Consider the following 6038-nt stretch of genomic DNA (forward strand, 5'->3'; position numbering starts at 1 on the left):
TTCATAGAAATTACTATTATTATACTCATTTTATGGGTGAGTAAGCTAAAGCTGATGGGTAATATTAAGCCATTAGTAGTTTTACTGTGTTTTATAGTTTATGAAGTGCTTTGCTCATCATAGTTTTTCTAATTATTACCTTTAAATCTGACCTGTGAGGTAGAAGTTTATAAATAAAGAAGCAGGCTCAGAAAGGTCAACTCATATAATCAACTCGCAGAACTTAGAACCCCAACTGGTGGTATGACCAACATTTATCCATCCAGAAGAGCTGAAGACTTTTCAGCAAATGATCCTTAATGAATTGACAGGGGAAGGGAGATTTTAATACCAGTCACCTACTATGCACCAGACACTTTACAAATATGATGTCACTAAGTTCAAATAATCCTTCCTAGTAGGTATTATTCTTCCATGTAGGGAACCTGAAATTCAGAAACCTTAATCAACTTGCCTGAGGTTCACCCAGCTAATGAAGGGTGAAATCATTATTCAAATAAAGGTTTGGTGTACTCCAAATTCTGAATTCTTTTGTCTACTTCACTTTATTATTGACCATGCTGCATCTGAGAGAAAAGCTTTCAAAGCAGCCCTCATTGAATATCAATGTCCAATCTGCAGCATTGAAATTGGCAAATTCTGTCTTAGGACACACTTATCCCTCTTTGCTTCCATACCCTTTACTCTCTACCTCTTGCACCTGCCTCTCCTCCTAGTGGTCAGGGACTACATCATGCTCATTTCCTAACTCTTAACATGCCTATCATATGGCTCTGAACAAAGCAGGTGTGCTTAAATGTTTACTTAAACATTTTCAGATATTGATGTTGAGGCACAACCCTGACCTTCAAGAGATGGTGGTATTAAAAGGAACAATATCTTCCCAGCATGTCCACAGTGCCCCAGACCACTGTTGGACAAACAAACCCTTGGTCTGAAGGAAACAGAAAGAGTGAAAACTCTTTCTGTTCCTGTGTGGTTGGATTGTATCAGCCCTGCACCTCCTGCAAGCCACAGGCTGGTTGCTCAAGAGATACTGTTGACAGATTGATTCACTGACTAATTTATACGACATACTTATCCAATGACATAGGTATCTTGGAGGGAGTTCAGAGGAAAATAACTAAGATGATTAAAGGATTGGAAAATGTGCTTTACAGGGAAAGGTTATAGGGACTGGGGTTATTTGGCTTGGAGCTGAGAAAGCGGGTGAACACTGCAGGCATAGGCTGTTGCCCTGTAAAGAAGAAATGGCTCCTTTAGTCCATCCAGCTCTCCTTCCACATGGAAAATCAAGACCTAGAGAGCAGGAGTACCAGGCAGCCAGCCAGAGCAGGTCTAGACATTCTGACTGCCAGTCCAGTGGTGTCTCAGCACCTCCAGCTCTCCTGCATCAGCATGCGCACACACACACACCCAGGTGCATACACATGCACAAAGAAATACCCATTCGCCTATATACAACTTATAGGCATGTACATTTACACATGCAGAAATGTACACACACAGACACATACATATAGACATGCACCCCTACATGCACATAGCCAAACATACATTGAAGCATGAAGGTATTGAAAATGGCAACCAGCTCTCCTCTTTCCCCCAAGCTTGAATAAGGAAAGCAGGCCTGTCTTACATCACTGCAATAAGAGGATTTCTGGATGACATCCGTATATCTAAGAGGGTAAATAGAGACTGATGCAGGTTGTACTTCTCTAGAAATTGAGCCTAGCAGAGGATATTCTCACTCTTTGAGGTGCACTTCTTGACTGTGAGAAGGGACCAGATCACTTCTCAGGCCTCCTTCTCCATGGTTACACAACAGGCAGGCAGTGGCTTGTGCCCCTTCCTCACACTATGGACTGGACTTCCTCCTCCAAGTAGGGGATGAGTCGGCAGTAAGGTGCAGCCCTGCAGGAAGGTACAGAACTGAGGCACAGAGACAATTAGTGGCAGTCACACTGGATTTGGCTAACCAGTCTGCCCTCGCTGACTGTGTGCCCTCTGCAAATCACCCAGCTACCCCAAGCCTCAGTCTCTTTGTCAGTAAACCTGGGATAGGAGGATGGCATTTGTCTTTATCCAGGAATGACCATAGAAAGAGCAACAAGGAGGAAAGAGGTTTGAGGCAGAAACTGGGTTTGGCTTTGTGGCCCTTTATAATTTAATCTCTCCATGTCCCACTTTCTTCCGTAGGAATGGGTGCTAACTCTAAACCAGTAGAGAAAAATCAATTATGTAATTCCTAGGGACTCCTAACCCTTTTCCCTGCCAATCTTTATATTCACCCTGGCTCTTTATAGCCTTCCCTTGAAGTCTTGATCCTCTGAGAACCAAGTGTGACCCCTGAACCATCCCACCATGGGCCATCTTCACCTTGCAGAAGTTGAAGGGCAGTGCCCCCTCCACTCTAAGAGTCTGAGGAGGGTCCTCAGGAGGGATTTCTCCCTCTCTGGCTCCAGTGACTGCATTGTTCACTCTCCCGGGATGGGTGGGAGAACCAGACAGGCTATAATATTAATATCCTGTAAATCAACGAGCAGGAACCTGAATCTCAGCAGCACCGTGTTTAAACATGACCTACTCCAAACAGCCCAGCAGACTGGGTAAGAGACCCAATCTTGCATCACCACAAGCATCCCACTCAAGACGTCCCTCCCAGAGTCTCAGGCTGAAATGGCCGCCCTGTTGGCTGTGACTTCTCAGAGCTAAGATACTCTACCCCTGGGGCGGCTGACCCCAAGGGATACAGACCTACAGACTCACCGTCCTCTGCAGAGCAAAAGGTCATGACCACCTCCTCTGAGCAATCTGAGCCCCAAGGAGACAGCCAGCAGTGGAAAGTCCGGCCAGTGTGGATGCTTGCCCCACTCTCTGAAGCTGGTTCAGCCCCCTAGGGCCACAGGGCTTGTGGCCTTCTGGACAGTACTTGCAGCCACTCTCCTTGGCTCAAGAGCCCAGAACCCCAGTCCCACAAAGCAGTCACCCTATCTCCTCTGCTTTAGCAGATAGCCCTTTTGCACAAAAGCCGGGCACCCAGAAGCTCGCCTCAGAAAAGAACTGGATTATGACAAACCAAGAGAGGATTAGGGGGGGACACCATCTGCAGAAAGAATAATTAGCTTAGTGGTTTACACAGATTGTTCCTGGCCCTCTGCCCAAGGGTGCACTCTTCAAGACTGTTAAACACAGCCCCCATGGGCTTTCAGGGGCACCCTCCCAGCACCAGGGCTCCCGCCTGATTCCAGCCACCTGGGTGGGCCACAAGCAGCCTGTGATGGCAGGGGTTGCTCCATGGAAGCACAATTCCTGAGTCAGGGACACTAGGGGAGAGGTGGCTGGCTGGTTCCCATCTCCCTGAACAAATCAAAAAAGAAAATAGAGTGTCATTGTACGAGATAGGAATTAGGTGTATAAAGGCCTAAAAGAACCAGCTGATGGGTAAAACCATCCACCTTCTATTCTCTCTACCAAGTCTTGGAGGGCCCCACTTACTGACTTTAGACTGAATTGATCGTTTTGGCTTTATGTTGGCAACACTTCTGGGGAACTACTGAAGCCTGGAATTATCAAATCCACTCTCTCTGAGAGCAGAAAACTATCCTTTCTAAGAATATTCACATTTAGGTGAAGAGTTTCTTAGAGGCAGGAATGAACTACATGACCTAACACTTGGTGGTTTCCTCACTGGAATTTAATGAGGTGAAAGACCCAGCTGCAGAAACGATGGGGACTGAGAATGCATTGCCCTCACGAGGTGACAACTTAAGCAATGTACGTTCAATATCAACATGACTGATCAGTTCCACAAAATCACTCAAGGCTTGCCTCTGGTTGACAGGTGTGGGATTCAATCCAATCAGATGTGCATACACGTGGGCTGCAGAGTGGAGATCACTCTGTATTTGAAAGCTAGGTGTATTAGTCAAAGTTCTCAAGTAAAACAGAATGAGTAGAGTATAGAGAGATTTAGATATATAGAAAGAGGTTATAAGGAATTGTCCCATGCAGTTACGGAGGCTGAGAAGCCCCACATCTGCAAGTTGGAGAGTGAGGATAGCTGGTGGTGTAGTTCCAGTCCCAGCCAGAAGGCCTGAGAACCAGAGGAGCTGATGGTATAAGTCCAAAGGCCCAAGACTGAGGAGCACCGATGTGGCAGTTGAAGATGGATGTCTCAGCTCAAACAAAGAGAACAAATTCACCTTTTCTCTGCCTTCTTGATCTTTGTGGGGCCCTCAACAGATCAGATAGCATCCACCCACATTGGGGAGGGGGCAATCCGCTTTATTGAGTCTACCGATTTGAATGTGAGTATCTTTCAGGAACACCTTCACAGACACAACCAGAAATAATATTTTACCAGCTATCTGGGCATCCCTTGGCCCAGCAAAGTTGATACCTAAAATTAATTGTCACTCCAGGCTTCCTCAGATAATTGTAGTAAGTCAGAACAGGCATTGTCCAATGCAATAGTCATTGACTGAAATCCAGATTCTTCATGCCAACTCTGGACCATAAGCAACACGAAGAAATTTCAGATGGTGTGTATTGGCTCACTGAATACCTGAAAAGTGTACAGCATTCATTGATATTCAAGACATGCTGATTCATCTAGTCTATGGGGTAGATATTATTATCACACTTTTTGAATAGAGAAACTGAGTTCTGGAAAGGTTAACTTTCCAAAAGTCATTTGGCTGGTATGCAATGGAGCCAGAATTTAGATTCAGGCTGCTTGGTATCAGCCTCCCACTCTACTATGCTTTTTATGGGGAGAACAGCATAGGCCAAGAAAAGGAATGATTTTATTAAAAGAATAAAAAAAGAGCATGAAGTTTCAAAAAGGGAATGAGGAGAGGAGTCAAGAAATGGGAAGGTTGTAGCACTGTGAAAACCCATGTCTGTTCCTCAGTCTGGTCACCCAGGACATTCTTAGTTCTGGAAATTTTAATTCTATGAGATCATTGTCAGGCCATGGTCTTCTATCTCTGGCTCTCTTTCTCTCTTCCCGCCCCCACTATATCTGTTCTTCATGCTCACCAGAACTTAGTCACCCTCCTCAGATTCCTTTGCCCCTTTCCTGGCACCTGATCACTTTGCCTCCAACCCAGTGCTCAAGGGATGTTACTTCAGTCACTGTCTTTCTGATCCATCCTGCCACATCCTTTTTCTTTTCCACACTCAGGGGTGGGAAGCTTCTGGAGGAATTCACTCATTCCTGTGGGTTGAGGTATCAACATTATCTGAGCATCCAGTGATACTCCTCAGTGCTTCTGCCATTCTCTGGTCAGGTCAGTCCTCACTCTAGCTATTCCAATTAATCACCAATTTATCCAGGTCACTGTCTCAACAGACCTCTGACCAGGATAATAGGAGTTGGGCTCTCTGATCATAGGATTAAAATTTTTCCTCTCTACTTACCTTTCCCTGGATTTTGATCTCTCTACGACCCCCTCCTCTCCAAGAGAGGCTCTCAAGGAAACTTAGACCTGGACTAATATGTATTCACCAAGTGTGGTTAAGTCCTTTTATTTAAATTGTGTTTTCTACAGTTTGGGGGATATAAGGCTATCCTCTACAGTTGGCTCTTCCAAATCTCTGCTTTCCCCACCTGACCAAACTCCATTCATGCCCCCCTCACCCTTAGCAACAGCATTATCTACGCCCTACTATTGTAAAGTAAAAATCAGATTGGGGTCACTCTCTTCTTAAAGAAGAAGGTAAACAGAATCCAGCAGCATCCAATGTTGATGGGAAACGCCCCCCCTTCCCCATGTCTCTGGAGGGATTTGGTGGGAGTAGAACTTTCATACTGCTAAATTCCCACTCTCTCACCTGGTAGCTTTTGAGCTGTTACCATTCTTTGCCCCACATTGGTCTTAATTTCTTCATAACCAGACCATTGTACATAATAGAGGTCTGTGATTTCAGGGGTAAAGGAGGACAGTTGGGGTTATGTCATAGCCCAGTGGAGGAGGACACTTTAAAGTGACTCTGACACATCCCTGTGTGCCAAAGTCCTCGGTCATCACGCC

The sequence above is a fragment of the Mustela nivalis genome, assembly GCF_964662115.1.
Source record: "Mustela nivalis genome assembly, chromosome: 4".
NCBI lineage: Eukaryota > Metazoa > Chordata > Mammalia > Carnivora > Mustelidae > Mustela > Mustela nivalis.